At 38.3% G+C, this 17,652-nt stretch overlaps 1 protein-coding gene and 1 pseudogene across 2 annotated transcripts in view; one reads left to right on the forward strand and one right to left on the reverse strand.

The window, feature by feature from the left end:
• Positions 1 to 15,309, forward strand: part of LOC148094505 (large ribosomal subunit protein eL31 pseudogene) — a 39,951-nt pseudogene extending 24,642 nt beyond the window's left edge.
• Positions 1 to 17,652, reverse strand: part of GABRB1 (gamma-aminobutyric acid type A receptor subunit beta1) — a 292,998-nt gene that overhangs the window by 57,794 nt on the left and 217,552 nt on the right. The gene's annotated exons all lie outside the window — the stretch shown is intronic.

Raw genomic sequence — 17,652 nt, forward strand, 5'->3', positions numbered from 1 at the left:
AGACTGCAGAATGGATTAATGAAATAATTAACTAGTTAACCAAACACTTCCGATTATTGGATGCCAAGTCTAGAAACTACTTATGTTTTCAAGAGAAGGTATTTCATTGTTCAGGGAAGGGAGGAAGTCACATCTTTATCAGATCAATAAGATTGATTTCAACCTAGTTACTTAAAACTCTCTCTATATATTGGTTTTCCCCCCTCCAAATGATAAACAATCACTCTTTAATATTCTCTTGGTCTTCAGGATCTTTTCATAACAATGCAGAAAACCAGCTTCTAATACTCTAACCATACAATACAATGGTGGCACCTGAGTGAATATAGTAAAGGGTTTAGGTTCCCTTTTATACACCCAGGTTCAGTTATTTTCTCACACTATACAATTGCTGACCAGCCCCAGAGAAGACAGCAGGAGGCAGAGTTGAGCATAGTAAGTCTGCTGGGCGGCCTGATTGTCTGTTAACTAGCTGCAGGCCTCTGTGCTGCTCACGTTTGGTATCTCATATCCAGAATTAGAGGGTTGGGTTGATGATCCCACAGATCGCGTTATCCTTGATATTCTATGATTCTTTTCCTAGGAATTGTTTTTCTTTATTGTGCTTTATACTGTCAACCAAAGTGCTTTAGTAATATAAAGCAACAGCTCCAAAAATCCAGGAATCTGTATTATGTAGAGTCAGAAGTTTAAAAAAAATCACTAGCTTTTGAGTCAGGAAAGATCTGGATTCAAAGTCTTTGACATTAACTAGCCATGTAACTTTGAACAAGTTACTTAAAGTTTCTGAGCCTTTGTTACTACACCTAGTGACAATTCTTTCTTCATGGAGAGGTGGTAAGGATGACAGGAAACATGTACTGCATGCAAAGCACAATACCTGGCACACAGCTTACAATTAGATATTAATGTAATTAAAATTTTTATTTATAAAAAGAGATAGTCCTTATTGCTCCTTCTGACCCTATGTATGCTCTCTAGTAAGCATAGACATTGTTTTCTGGTATATATGAGACATACCAGGCTACTAATTTCTGAGCCTCATTGTGGAACCAGAGTCCATCAGTCATTGTCAGCCATTCCCTGAATCAGAACAGCTGACAGAATCTTCAGTGAGGTTATTATTTTTAGCTTTGGAACTGTTAGAAAGTCTGCAGGGGGTTTACACGGCATTCAACAAATTAGCAAAGGTCATCAAAACAAACTCACTTACTGAACTCATTGGCTGGAAATCCCATCAAACCAGTGCTGTCATATTAAATTAAAGAATTTTTTACTGGAAATATTCCCATAAAAGGATCAAGCTTTTTGTTTAAATTGGATCAGGCTTTCTGTTTAAGTTTGCTCCATGGTCACTGCATTTTAAATTCACAAATTTTGGTGGTGAATCTACTTGTCTCCTATCTGCAACCTCCCCATCATGTGTTCATGTGATTTTTTTTCTAGTCTCTCTGTCTGTCCAAGTTTAAGCTCTACCTCTGTCAAAGCCATTCCTAAATTCTCTAACCTCTGATCTCAGGTCTTTTTTACTCTTGACTCAGAATAGCCCCTCCCCCCACTTTTACATGTTGGCTGGTGGGATTTTGACCTTAGTGAGCCCTGAACAAAGGCATTAAACATGACCGGTAGGCTCCTACATTTTCACAGATGCCCTAATGCCACTCATCTCTGCTTGATTGATTCTCCAAGCTCGTGGAGTAGCCATCAACCAGCATGGCAGACTATGCACACCATAGACACTTGCCAGACATTACACTGTTGAGCTCCTTCCTTTCCAAATTGCCATAAATAATGTTTGGAAGAAGTACGTGAGGGCAAGGTAATTGATCCATTTCTCTCCATACCCTGAATGATGTCTTCAACTCGAGCCAGACCACAAGGTTGCTGGATCCTTCAGTGACATCATTTTGGATTAAACAGAATTGCCTTACTGAACTATAGTTTGGTATTATGCCAATGGACCACACTGGTGGATTGTATAAGAAAGAACTAGAGAAAACTCAGATCTCTTTCTGAATATCTACTGGGGAAATAACACTGTAAATTAGGTTTTGTCTTATGAAAAATTTGAATCTTATAAATTGTTTTCACTTTGCCTTGGCAATTTGAAAACTTGATATATCTGGAGGCCATTTCTTTTCACTGTATATTTCACTCCTAATAACAGGTATGGCTTTATTATTTTTTTGCCCATAGTTTTCCTTTGCACTGGTCACTACACCTGCTTACCCTAATCCTTTTGCATTGAAAGTATATTTTGTAAAGGGCCTCACATCTTTTGTATAATAAGGTGGAGATTCAAAATAAATTCCTGATCTATTTCTTCAGTGAATTACAGCAGTTCTAGCTTGTGGACCATCATTTAGCAATTATTTCCTGCCTTGTGCTCTTCTTTCATTGTTTTATGTCCCCACAACTTGATATTGAGCCAGAGAATAGTCTTAAACTTTTCTTATACCTCCCCGCACCCTCACACACACATACTGGCAGCATAGTAACTCACTTAATCTTTAAACCAGACTTCTGCACACAGGTCTGCTTCTAAGTAACTGTCTGTGTGACTCTGACCTCGGTGTCATTGAGCCTCACAAGATTTCACTCTCTTCATCTCTATATGAGAGAATTGGCCTAAGTAAACCTCAGTAGCCTCTCTTGTTCTAAGATCTGTCATAAGTGCTTGTGTTCCCTGACAGGGAATATCTGTGTCTTTTTGCCAGGCACAGATATTTCAGGACAGATCTGACTTAATAAACTACTCATAGATAAGAATGTGACCAGGTGGCCTATTTATTGCAGAGGATGTTCATGAAAGGAAGGGCTCTGTTCAAGGGAGATTTGCTCATTTTTTTCATTAAACAAAGGACACTTTTAGACACTTCAGTTCAGAATGTAAGCTGGAAGAATAATTACAAGTGGGCAATAAAAATGATTTAGAAGGCCAGGGTCTTCAATTCTGTAAGTTCATATATAGCAAGTGCTGATTCCAATTCTTTTATTACAACGAGGCAGTGGGATGCTATAGCAGGACGCTAAATTGAGAGATAAGACCTAGTTTCAAGTCCAACTTGGTCAACAATTAAATAAATAATTTATTTCCCTTTTCTGTGTCCTTAGTTTTTTAGTTTTTGTTTTTTTTTAACCCTCACCTGAGGATATGTTCATTGATTTTCAGAGAGAGAGGAGGGAGAGAGAGTGAAAGAGATAGAGGGAGAGAGAAATAATGATGTGAGAGAGAAACATAGATCAGTTGCCTCCTGTACGTGCCCCTACTGGGGATCGGACATGCAACCTAGGTATGTGCCCTGACCAGGAATTGAACCCACAAATTTTTGATGTACAGGACAAGGCTCCAACCAACTGAGCCACCCAGCTGGGGCTGTATCCTTAACTTTTTTTAATGAATAGAGAAAAAGTATTTGCCCATATCTGCAAGATGTTTTGTGAGAGTCAAACATGACAATGCTAGAGCATATCTTTTAATAAGTACAAAGTGCTATACAAATGTAGACTACATATTGTGATAATTTCCTGAGAGCATGGCTGTGAATCAAGAAATGGCCTCTGATGACTCAGTGGTATGTTGAATTGCTTTTCTGACTAACCTGGATGATTTTGCACAGTTGGTCGTTAAGATGGCTGAAGCAAGCTTAGACTCTTGATGCTCCCCCCAAATTTGTGAATGACTCTAGAACATATAAGTCCCCCCCACCCTCAAATGAAAATTCAGTGGAGTTGAGGACAAAGTGTTATCAAGATGTAGGCTCCATAACGGCTAGGTCCATATCTGTTTTGTTCATTGCACATTAAAAGTTTTATCAAATATTCATTAAATACATGGAGGAGAAGCTGGATGGATGGTGAGGTATCCTCCCTGGCTATGAGGCTTGGTCTTTTACTAGGACATAGGATTCTATGTTGTGCTTCAGAAAACTTACAAATAATGAGACATGGAATTTTGTTATCACTTCGACATGCCCGTGTTAGATTGCTCGTTGTCAACTTGGCATCATCACCCGAAGTGCTATTGAAGAGATGTTAGAAATAATTTTCCCAGAATCTTTTTCTTCAGGTTAGAGTTTTCCAGAGAGAGGTACTGGTACCAGATTTTAGAAGATGGCAAAGTAGAGACCATTGTTTTCTGGAGGCGATTGTTGCCAGATGTGTGGGCAGATGTGAGATTTGCAGGGACTTGCTGGGAGTTCCTGAGCACCTCTACCTCACTGGTGGGGGCTTCCCAGAGATCCTTGAGTACTGGTCTGTCCCTGCCTGAGTGCTTCAGGCTGAAATTGCAGAGGCTGACCTCTTTGACCCCTGCTCGCCAGCTTTTCCAATCTGTGTATGCTCTTAGTTTCCCACATTAAAGCCTTTAATAACTTGAATATATTGAGCGGCTTTTCTGTTTTCTTGACAGAACCTTGACAAACAACAAAATCTTAAATGTTAAATTTGGGAATGTTAAGGTTCAATCAAATGCATTTATATACACAAAGTTATAGTTAGCACTTTAGGGGGGGACCATAGTATTTTTTAACCCATTAAGATATTATTTAATAAACTACTCTCTTCAGCATCCAGAAAAACTTTTGAGACCTAAGAAAGTCAGTGAAGTTTTCCGGAGAGTCGTGTATCATTCTTTTAGAAGAACCTGGTTCCACAGGGCAAAGTTTCCTACAGTGAAAAGGGCAGATTTTAAACTCAGATAGCCCTAACTTAGTTTGGGCCCAGCCACTTTTTAACCCTGTGCACTCGGCAAATTCATTTAACTTCTCTTGAGCTTGGTGACTGCATCAGCATGATGGGGGTCACGACAACTATCTTGCTTTCTTTTCCTATAGGTCGTTATGGGACTGAAATGAAAGCATTTCATGTATATGTATATGTATATGTATATGTATGTGTATGTGTATGTGTATGTGTATGTGTATGTGTATGTGTGTGGGTATGTGTATGGGTATGTGTGTGTGCATGTGCATGTATATGTATATTATTATTCCCTAAGCTCACATTTATAATCAGTCAAATGCAAATAATAACGGAGATTGATAAAGATTCAATAAAAGCAACTTTGAGAACACTGAAGCATTTCTCTTACCCTTGAGGGTAAACTTTGTGGTGATTGTGCGCCCACCTACCACCTTGAGACCTAGCCCATGTGGCCTGTCATCGTGAGGGGCAGTGGCTGAGGGAGGACATTATACTGTGGGGCTGAGAGTCCATGGGACAACAGCGGGAACCTTTGCTGCTCCAGTATTGGACAGTTGTCCAACTGCTTGAGCCACAGTTGATACCACAAGGAGCGAGGTGTACACTGCTCTCCCCTCAGAAGGTCACTGTTACAGTCATATTTTATCTGGAAGTAATTGTGCAGGGGCATCAAATATGCTTCTCAAAGCTACGAAGGTAACTTCTAATTCTACATACTCACTGGCAGTGACACTGTCCTTATGTTATTGAATAAACATGGTTAGGATTCCACACATGTGACTTATTTAAAGCAGGCTCGTTTTGAGGCTATAATCAATAATATTGTAATAACTATGTATGGTGCCAGGTGGGTTAAAATCACTTTGTAATGTATGTAAATGTCTAAACACTATGCTGTACACCTGAAATAGTATAATATTGAATGTCAACTGTAATTGAAAAATAAATAAAATTTCAAAAGGAAAAAAAAAAGCAGGCCGTTTTTATTCATTGCACTAGAGCAAGGGAAGAAGGCAAGAGCCAGCAGTTCAGAATTGCTGAGTGTCCTGGTGGCACTGAACAGATCTTTCAACACCTCGGTGCCTGGTATTCATGCTCATAAAATGTAGACACACTATAGCTTATCTTGCCTTGAGCAGTGTTAAAATTATTGGCTTTTCATAACTGCCCCCTTCAAAACAGTGTGCATGTATGTCTGCATATCTTCACACACCACACACCTCTCCATTCCTCTGTTCAGTTTTTCTTTTCGTCAGCATACCTGCCACCGCATAGGATGCTCCCGCATTATATTTTATGTCAGTGACTTTATTTAGATTATTTTCTATTCCCTTATAATGGCTAGTATGTTACACCTGAGCAGGAGCTTCATTTTTCCTAGAACAGTTCATAATACATGATAAGGACTCTAGAAACTTTGTGAGTAAATGAATAAAGTATGAGTGTCTGAATTACTAATCAAGATTTTTTTTTTACATTCTGCTTGATTCTCTAAACTCTTAGCTAGAAATAGGACTGTTAAATCCACAAAAGGATATATATATTTTAATGCCCCAACAGATAGACCCCCCTATTTTCCACCCTTAAGGAAGTGGAGGCTTTATCTATAGTTGTATGGGGGCCACAGTTCTTCAAATGCAACAAATAAAAATAATTTCCTTCCTGAGAATTAGGGAGAGGAACCATGGACCAAACTCTTTGTCACATCACTTCCTTGTCTATAAAGCAAGCAGAGAAATCATCTGCATGGTGCTTCATACAGCACACAACAGAATGTTGAAAAGTAGTCTACTTAACAATGAGATGCACAGAAATATGCTGAAACCAGCAGCAGTATTTAAGCTGCCAATGACAGTGAGAAAGATGTGTCCACAGAGTCTCGTCAAGTGATCTCAAGTTAACCTAGAAGGAATTGAATCACTGGCCTGTGATTCTGATAAGGAAGTGCATTGGATTTCAATGCTAAGCTAAAATATCAACAACGTTCCTCTAGCTACTGGTCAATGATCTAGCTTCTAATAATCTAAAACTCTTGAGAATGACATTAATGCTTCTGTACAAATGCTACTTTAGGAATGCAGCCTTTGGGGGACTATGATACAGTCATCTTAGCCTAGAAATTTGACAGTGCCTGAAATGGTATCTGCACAATAAAAACTTGTATAGGATGAAAGGATCAGAAACCTCTGGGAGTCTAGAAATAGACAAATAGAGCCAAGGAGAGCGAGACAAGTAGTTGCTCCTGGCACTCTGTCATCAACCAGCTCAAGAGCAGAGGAGAAGAGGGCTTTGATTGCTTGGTGATGTACAGGGAGCTTGGCTCTCCAGGTAAAAGCCAAGAGAAATGGGAGAACATGGTTAGAAATGAAGAGGGGAGAGTGATGAGGACATTGACAGCAACAGTGGCAACAATCAAAGTGATGACAAGTGTGACAAAATGAAGAAAAGCAGCACTCATGACGTGCAGAAGTTGGAGCAGTTCAGAATTTGGGGGAACAAACATCTGATTGCCTTACTTTGATGATAGTTGTGACCACCAGTCACTGAGTAGTTAAGATGTGCTAAGCACTGTACCAGGCACTTTACATGATGTCATAATGAGATCCCATAAGGATCTATACGCCTATTCTGGCCCCATCTCCCAGCCCGCCATGATTCCCAACCCTCCTCCCACCATGTCGAATGAAACCCACAGTTCGGCAGAAGCAAAATCCCCTCTATCCTCAATCTCCAGTCCTCACTATGTGCTCTCACCAAACCCTTGCTCTCCCTTACAAACACAGCTTACCCAACAGCCCTCTCAAAGTACTGGCTGCTTTTCCTGCATCCCTGACATTGGGCCTGGAAGCTGCCTTAAGCGACTCTGGGCTCCTCCTTGTCCCTTCTAGACTATTCTCCCTCTGTTCTTTCTAAAAACCTCTAACTTTGAATCTCATGTCATCTGTCAATCCAAGGGCAACTCTTCTTTCTCTGTATGTTTAACTTCTTTTCATCTACATTGGATTCTTTGTGAATCCAATATGCATATAGATTATTTTTCTGTACACCAGATTTTAATTCTTTGAAATTAAATGTTCACTTCCTACAATGTTCATTTCCTCCATTTCACCTTACTTAAAAATGACATCTTGGCTGTCTAAGAAAAAACCTACCACAAAAAGATGTTTCCCATGTGAATTCTGTTGGGCTGATGCATGAGTCCCAGAGCTGGTGTTCTGTGCCATCTTTGTCATGTTTAAACTTTCTGTGTGCATTCATGTCCCCATATATATTCAGCATATAGTTCACCTTGACCCAGGTGAGCTTGCCTTAAGCCACGTGGATTGCCTTTTTCATGGTTTAAATTTCGGCAAGTGAACACAGTATCCGAGATATCCTATCTCAGCATGATTTTGCTTTAGCTTTTGCTACTTTTATCCTAGCAATTCTACTATTTATTATTATTATTTTTATCACCATCACCATTATTTAATTATTATTATTGTTATTATTCTGCAGTCTCAAATGGAACAAAAGATAGAATTTTTAAGACTGTTTATGAATGAAATTATCTTCAAAGTAACATTTTAGGAAGAGTACCTATGACCAGGAATCACAGTAGCAGAAAGATACTTCTTAAATTTCATGCAACATAGGAAGAACATTTAGTTTGATTATAACTGTACAGACTGGTCAGGAAACTGAAAATTTAGCAAAGCCAGACTTGACCTTTTGATTATGTTATTAGATAAAAGGTCTGAAGTAAATAATCAGCACAATAGTGAGAGTATCATTTTGCATTTCTTCAGGGAGACACTTAATATTTCCAACCTAATATTAAATAACAATTATGTAAAATATCTCCCCTCTAAAAGAACAAGTTACTGTTTTGACATAGGTAACATGTGTAGATGTAAAGAAAGAGAGATAAAATAATGGCAGGATCAGTAAGAATAGGAATGGTATGTAGAAAATCCTTGCAACCCAGGAATGGATACTGAGTGAAGGCAGGTGACTTGAGAGCCCGTCACCAGGGCAGTCAGAATGAAGAAGGTGATAGGAGGCGAACCCTGAGGGTCTGGACAATGGCTGAGACCCTCAAGCTAACGATGTATGGGAGCTAATACCATTCCCTAACAATGAGATTAGATTACTTAAAATGAGAACTATGCCAGGAAAACATCTTTGTCTTAAGCTGTAAAAATATGCCTAACTGACTAGAGATGGACATTGTTTTTGTTGGCACATTAATTGTGTAGGTAGGAGATTTCATCACTCCTTCTAGGAAGACACAGCAAGGCAGGCCTTAAGGCCACCCTGAGGATCAGAGTGTAAACCCTGCTCATCTGCCTTTGCTTCAGAGGAAGCTATACCTTCAGCACATCATGAAAAATGCTCAGCTAGAAGCCTGAATCATCAAAAAAGAATAAGCAATTTTTAGATTTCTCTACTGAGAAAGACACATCAAAATAGTCAAAATAAAGTCTGGGAAGCTTGCATTCTTCAGAATGACTCCCAGACGTCTAGCTAGCAGAGGTGGAGCAATGTGCCCCTTCCACTAAAAATTCCTCATGAATGGATATAGGGTCAAGTAAAATCATTAGAATACTTTACATTATTTTTTCCTTTACTAAAATTAAATCATTTCCATATATAAAATATTCATCCAAATATAATCTTTAATGTGGACTTCAGAGTACTAATGACACACTGTCTCCGGAATCTTCTACATATAATAGAGTAAGGAACAGAAGTCCCACACCCGGGTATTTAACAAAACCAAAGCTGTTCAGGTTCCAGTGTTTTGGAATCATTCAGGTCACCTGAAAATGACTACCTCAGGTAATTTAAAACTCAAAACTCTCCTGAATCAAGTACTGAACAACCAGTGTGACAAATGCTCTTAGCTAATTATTTAAATCAGTAGGAAGCAAAGAGGCTGGGGAACACAGGTGAGACAGGGTTGTTTTTTTGGAGGTTGTTTTTTGTTCTGTTTTATTTATTCCAGGTTCTTACTATTCATGTGGTTCATGGACCAATAGCATAGGTATCACCAGGTAACATGTTAGAAATGCAGACTCTTGGGCCCCAGCCCCAGCTCACTAAAGGAGAACACATTTTACCGAGATCCCTTTAAGCACATGCACATTAGACAAGCACCACAGGGAGCACATCAGACAAGTGATGGGTTTCCACTTTGACAGTTTCTAGGGTAAGAGCAGGCAACCCTTTGGCTCTATTCAGTGACATGTTTTGTCTGAACTGTAGGTCTACAGAATCAAAGAACTGAGAATACAATCTACTAAGAATCAATGCAGACGTTTAGTGAGAGCTCTGTGAGAAATCTGCCCTTTTACACAATCAAATAAGTATAGTCCATGCCCATGGGACAGGGTGTGGGGAGATAAGAGTGAACATAGAAATTATGATTATATTATTTTTATGGGTGAAACAAATAGACTGTGCTTGATTTCAGTTTGATTAAACTCTTCCTGGAAAGCCTGTTGATATACATTCATTCAAATGCATATTTTAACTAGCTTTTTTCTTTACTTAACATGATAGAGAATGTTACTAAAAGCATTTCATGTTCTCTCTCTCCCAAGCAGCTAACTCCATTTGCCACAGACAGCTTCATTATATAAATTAGTGCTTTGTTGATTGCATTCATAATAATAATAATAATAATAATAATAATAATAATAATAATAATGTGGTATTTATACTAGGGCTATTATTACAAAGATTTGGATATCTGGTTGAAGCATTTAATGCCAATGAAAAGCAGGGTCTACTGGTCTACCCATTTATTTCAAGGCATGCACTTTTAAATAAAAAGGAAAAAATGGAGTCTTTTGCCAGAGAAGATAAAAGAAAGAGTAGTTTAAATTTTTCCTTTGATCATTTCAATGATTTCTTTCTTTGAAAATCATGCTATTTTCTGTTCTCTACTGTACTTTCTTCTCTTATTTCTGTTTCCATTCTGCTTCCCATTTAGAGAACTGGGTCTATTAGAAAAAGAGAAGAGCAAAAATTCAAAGCATGACAGCCTTCAAGCAGTGCCTGTCAAACTTGGCTGCATATTGAAATCACCTGGAGAGCTTAAAAAATGCTTTGCAAGGGCACCTTCCACAAATTCTGTTTTGGTCCAGGGTGGAGTCATGGTATCAATATTTTTTAAAAGCCCCCTTTAAAAATATTCAATCTTAAAGATAAAGCAATTTAAATGTTGAAATTGACACCTAAATGAAAACTAACATATATATTCTCACATGGTTCCTATATGGATGTGGTTCACAGAACAATCCAAGTCAAGGCCGCTCAAGAGAATATGTCCATTTTCAAGATTATAGATGTTCATGCAACACAATTATGAGACATGAATGGACTTTGAAACTACAGCACCGCTGTGGTCAGTCAGGCCTAACACAGTACTAAAACGATGTGAGAAATAGTACCAGTAGCCATCTAGAAGAAAAAGGATTTCCGACCGCTGTGATTTGTTGCAATTATAGAAGTGACCTGGTAAAATAATGGTTATCCTTAAATTATACCAGTGTTCAGTTTTGCTGGCAAGAGGGTCAGAAAATAAATGATCATGTAGAAACTGAACTGAGAGAAGAACCAATTAAAACCTGCTTTGTTCTCAGCTGAGGGATGTGCATTCACATAGAGCATACCTAATAGTCACCCAGCTCACACGGTGGGAGAGGAGGGCTTTATGAGGACACTATTGGAGATGTTTTCTTAAGAGAGGATCTACTACAAGGGTTAAATCTTAGACTTTCAAGTCAGATTGCTGGAGTTCAAGTCCCATTTGGACCGTGAGTTTTGTGACTTGAAGAAATTACTCCTACCTTGGTGCTTTGATTTCCTCTGCAAAATGGAATAGAACAATAGAGTTCAATGGGAAATCTTTGTTAAGTGTCTGGCCTATAATATATAATCAATAAATATTACCTGTCATTATTATCAAGTTTTGATCTCAATTGAACCAAAGCCCTCAGTTTAACAAGGGTGTCTAGTTCTTGAAGATCAAAATTAAATTATAAAATGTCTCTTTAAGTGCTTAGTTACTACCTAAAACCTTTATGGAAAACAATAGCTTTGTTTTGACTTTCTCTTAAGCTAGCAGCAAAATGGTCATTCATCAGAGCACCTTGGAGAAAAGAAACTTCCAGAAATGTAAACCTGTAAATCCGAGATATCCTCATCAATCTATGAGCCACTTACTCATGCATGGCAAGTAAACTTAAACTGTCTCTAAGGTTGAAGTGAGTAGCTATGGGCTAACTCTATAGTCAAACTGATTGCAAAACTAATTTTCATAAAAGGAACGACATTCCTTCACTGGCTTTTATTTTATAACTTAAAAAGATCAGAGACTTCTCAGAAAGAGTGTTGTTGTTGTTTTTTTCAGTTTCAAAGAAGCAGTCTGGAAAAAGGAATAAATTAATTCAGAAAAATATTTCCTTCTTCCCTACACCCACTCCCTCTGCTCATCAGAAAAGCCACAGGCACTAAAATTCATTAACAATTCTAGGAACATAAATGTGAAATATTCATTTTCATTAAGCAGTCTACTGAATGCAGCAAAATCAGATTTATCTAAGGAGATAGCCAGTGCTGCCAATTTCCGTGACAATGGGGACATAGCAAAGAAAGCCATGAATCATTCATGAAGTACAATTTACTTCTGTTATTTTTGGTGTTTAGCATCCGTGAATAGAAAGTGTGCAGCATGTTGAGGATGCTATTTTTAAATTACTTCAGATCAGAATGAATGATCTGGCAGGGCAGCAACAAAGTAAGAATGATCCGAAGGCTGTGCTGGGGATTGTCCTGTATTTCACATTTTTCTCCTGAGTGTTTACATGCTCACGTATTCACGATATTTTTGCTGTATTCTAATACCCTTTATGAATCGGGATTACTTTAGAACCGTCATTTCAGGCAAGAATGTAGAGTAACTTACTGGCAATGTAACTAAATTGAATAAACTTCCAGAGTTTTAGATTTTAGGGCTGAGAGAGATCTTGAAGGTTATATAATTAACTGGCGTCTTGATGAGGAATGTCTTCTACATTAACGCTGGTAGGTGGCCATTTCCAATTAGTTGAAGTGTCTCTGTGGGAGGGGATGTCTTTCTTAAAAAGAGACTTATTTCATAAATGGGGACATTGGCTCATTGGAAAGTTGTGTTTTTTTTTTTTAATTCTACATCTACCTTATTTTAACTTCTGCTCACCTGTCCGCTCAGTTGCTGCTGTGCCAACACTTATCACACTGAGTACATGTAGTCACCAGTTAAGAAATGCTAGTTGAATTGGATAGAATTGAATTGAATGGGTTCAAATCTAGCATTGAGTGGGTTACTTTTATGGGTCAATATGAATGAGCCTCGAAGTGCCTAGATATTTGATCAAACATAATTCTTCTTGTTCAGTGAGGGTGTTTTTGGAAGGGACTAGTATATAAATAATAAGGACAGTAGACTGAGTAAAGTAGATTGCCCTCCTAATGTGGGCAGTCTACATCCAGTTAGTTGAAGGCTTGAGTAAAACAAAAAGACTGACCTTCAGAGTAAGAGAGGATTCCTCTTGCCTGACTCTTTGAACTGGGACAATCAGCTTTTTCCTGCTTTCAGACTTAAATTGAAACATGGGCTCTTCCTGGGTCTCAAGCCTGCTGGCCTTCCAACTAAAACTACACTGGCAGCTCTCCAGTTTGCCAACTCACTATGCAGATCTTGGGACTTATCAGCCTCTATAATTATATGAACAAATTCTTTATAAAAATCTCTTTCTCTCTCTCTATGTCCTACTGGTTATGTTTCTCTGGAGAATCCTGACTAGTATGCTGGGAAACACCAAACCTAAGGTTTTCCTTCTATATGAAAGCATTTAAAGCATTCAGCAATGGCTATTATGCCTCCCGAAAGTCTCCCCCCACCCCCACCCCCAGATATCTCAGTGTTCTCCTCTAAAGGAAATTACTTTAATATAGCATTAAGAGCTGGGCACAATTCTCCACATGTGGCTTTACAAGGGAAGACTTCTGTAGAACGGCTCCTGCCTCATGTCTGGACATTACACTTATTTTGATTTTATTTCCAAGTGTTAATGTAACACATTATATAAATAGAACTTAGCATTTCAACTGCAAAAATCACATTTTCACAGGGAATTTTCCATGGTTAAATTAGGCCATTTTATTTAGGTAGATACATTTTTCTTATTACTTGCTATTTTTATGAACAAGAAAACATTGAAATCCATGCAATGACAATATTCTAAGACTAAGAGATAGATTGAGTGGGTGATTCACTAAATTGGACACATTAGGACAACGCCTAAATTAAAAGTTTCCAAACCAGTTTTTTAAAAATGAGAAACAAATATAAAAATAACCAGGTATCACTAAATGTTACCTTTGCTTGATAACTTGGTTGTGGTTCGGGTAGGAGGGATGTAGAGTTAATGACTCATATGAAACAAAAAAATTCACTGGGATTTATCATATTTACCAGCCTGTCAAAATTTCTAAAGCAATTAAAATGTTAGTTTTTCCCATAACTAGCTCTTGGTTGACACTACAATCTTAAATTTTGAGACAGTCTTAAAGCATGGATATAAAATTGTACAAATGGAAGAATATTTTATGGGAAGTAAAAATTCCCTGCCTTAAATCTTATCTGAGAAAATTAAAACCAGACTTCTATCTTCTAAAATGTAAAAGACTTGAAGCGAAGAAAGTTAGCATATATTCACTCCACAAATATTTATTATTAGGGCTACACTAAGTTTTAATTATTCTTGTGAACAAAGCAATGATCCTTTTTTTCACAGGGTTTATTATAATTCACAGAGGTAAGAAACAATAAACACACAAGCATACAAATACTACTCAATGCTATATGGGAAACTAACAGAATTTGGAAAGATAATAGTAACTTGGGCTTTGTAATTTAGATTGTATTCTCAGGAAAGCTCTTATTGGAGGTGCCATCTTAGGGGAGAACTGAAGGATGAGAAAAGAAAAGTCAAAAGAACCATGATAGATAAAAGCATTTTGAGCAGAAGAAACAAGGTGGTGAAGACAATGGGATAGAAGAAAGATTGCTCTGCAAGAAACAAAATCCATGGTGGAGTTTAGTGTAGTAAGCAAGGGAAAGATGGCCCACTGCAGGAGAAAACAAAGGTACCGAGGGAGGGAGGTCACCTAGGCGCTTGAAAGTCAAATTAAGAAGTGTGGAACTCTCCAACCTGGGCCTGGGGGGACAGCTTCTGCAAACAGGGGTGCTGAGAAAAAGGTCCATTCTGCCATCAACAAGGTAGTGGGCAGAGAAAACACCGGCATTAGAAGTGTGCCGGTGGAGCGGGTTTCAAGAAGTGTGCCTCCAGGGCACTCAAAGATATGGGAACTCCAGCCGTATGCATCGACACCAGGGTCAACAAAGCTGTCTGGGCCACAGGAATAAGGGATGTCCCATATCATATCAGGGTGCATTTGTCCAGAAAACGTAATGAGGGTGAAGATTCACCAAACAAGCTCTGTATGCTGGTTGCCTACATACCTGTCACCACTTTCAAAAATATACAAGCAGTTAATGTGGATGAAAACTAACTACTGATTGTCGAATAAAGTTATAAAACTGCAAAAAAAAAGTATGGAAAGTTTTCTTGGTACAATGGGGAATCTCTGAATATTTTCAAGTGTAGAATTAATATGATCCAATTTATATCTTGCAAAGATCACCCTGGATGCTGAGTAGAGAATGGTTTGAAGGAAGTCAAAGATGAAAGTAAGAAGACCAATAAAAAGACTGCTACAATGATACTGGGAGAAGTAATGGTGGTTTGGTTGCAGTGGGGCTGGAGAGAAGTAGAAGGTTTCAATAAATATCTTGCAGGTAGAATGAATGGTACTTGACAATAGATTGGATTGGAGGAGTATAAGGGAGATGTCAACAATTAATCTGAGATTCTGTTTGGATAGTGAGATTAAGGAGACTGGAAAGGAAACTCATTAGGGAGGGGAAAAAAGATAGTTAAGTTTTGAGTCTTTGAAACATAAAAATAGACATACCAAGAAGAGTGCTATTACATAATCTGGGACTTAGAAGAGATCTGAGCTGGAGATATATATTTGGGGATCATTGGAATAAAGATGGTATGTAAGGAGAGGTATATTGTGACCTTTCTGAGAATAGTGTCAGTGCAGGTGAGAGATGGGTAGACAAGTTCTAGATTACAGTGGGTTGAGAGGAAGTTGAGGTACTAGACAACAGATATAGACCATTATTTCAAGTAGCTTAGAGAAAAAGGCAGTAGAGAGATTAGGAAAAGATTAAGAGGAGTTGTGGGAGTAGAGATGTCTATGATGAGAAGAGTTTTAAACTTGTTTTTAGGCTGTGAATAAAGGCCTAGCACAGAGGGTGAGATTGAGGATGTAAGTGATCAGGGGTGGAAGTGTGTGTGAACTTGAAAGAATCGATTCTTAGAGGAGGAAGAAAGATAGAATTCTGAACACAGCAGCCAGGGTCAGGCTATAAAAGAAGTAGGAGCACTTCTTTCTCTGAAATACAGAGGGCTAACTTAGAATGGTGAAATTATAAGAAAGTTTAGAAGAAGATGGGTGAGCCCACTGAGAGAGTTCAGGCCCGAAATGGCTTCTACTGTTTTGAAATACAGTGACAAGTGATACTATCTTCTTATACTGAGAGGATGAGATTAGGGTCAAGATCTTCCTCAATTATTGCTGCAGAGAATGGGAAAAGGCACCTGAATCCTCCAAGATAGTTATCCCAAGCCCGTCTATGTCCCCATGAAGCTTGTGGCTATCAAACCTTTACATGAAAGCTTTATTGATTCCAAATTCCAAATCCTCTTAATACTAACTTTCTTGATTGATTTTTCTATATGCCATTAACTGTTTTTGTAGCATCCCAGGGCCAGAAAGCTATTAATCTGCTCCAAATTCAACTAAAATTTTAATTTAACAAGGCTTTATGGCCTTTCCAATTTTACTTGATTAGATGACATTGAAGAAAAGCAAAACATCTTTAATTTTTCTCAAAGGACCTAACTGAGCAAAACATTGCCCCATCCTTGGGATTGTGATGGAAGAGAATACAAACTAGTACATTTTGTAAGGTAGGTACCCTTTCTATTCTATTGTTCACAAACATATGGTCCATTGAACATTATGTTGGCGGAATGTCTACCTTTTCATTCTTATTTCCCAACAGACATGGAAGCCCCTCATTTGTAATCAGTTTAAAGCTCAGTTATAGTCTTCATAAATTCAGGGAGAGCTGCTTCAGCAAATAATGCGACACATGTTTCTCCATGAAGAGTTAAAAACAGATGAATAACAGATTCTGTATTTATTGGTACCTGACTGCATATTGATTATGTACTTAGGCAGGAACAAGCAAAGCTCATCTGAACCCCATATGATCACCACAGGTTACTTCGATGCTTAGAGTTATTCCTCTGAACAGTGAAGATCTCTTTACCCTGATTCATCTATTGTTAAAAAGGGATGCATTTTAACTAAAATATTAAAGCTAAATAATGTTGTCATTTGAGGCTTTTAATTTTTTTTTAGGTTAACATCGGTGGAATCAAAGACTATTTGGTTTCCTGCATCCACAGGCTACCACCTCTACAGTTGCAATCATTTCACCTTCGACTTAAAGCCAGTTCTGCCTCAGCTTCCGGGCCTTATTTTAACCTTTATTAGGGATAATTTTAGGAAATACAGACGAGTTTTTGGCTGATTCAGCATCCTCAGCCTAGCTGAGAGTGGTTCCAATTGGTGCTGTACTTCTAATCATGATGTTCTGTTCCCTTGCTCACCTGCTGATTGAAGGACTCTGCGATTACCTGGGGTTGAATCCCCGCTTCACCACTATCCTTGCCCTGGGTAAGTTATTTTACTTCTCTGAGCCTCAGATACATCATC

Source organism: Miniopterus natalensis, chromosome 1, assembly GCF_054644295.1.
Source record: "Miniopterus natalensis isolate mMinNat1 chromosome 1, mMinNat1.hap1, whole genome shotgun sequence".
Classification (NCBI taxonomy): Eukaryota; Metazoa; Chordata; class Mammalia; order Chiroptera; family Miniopteridae; genus Miniopterus; species Miniopterus natalensis.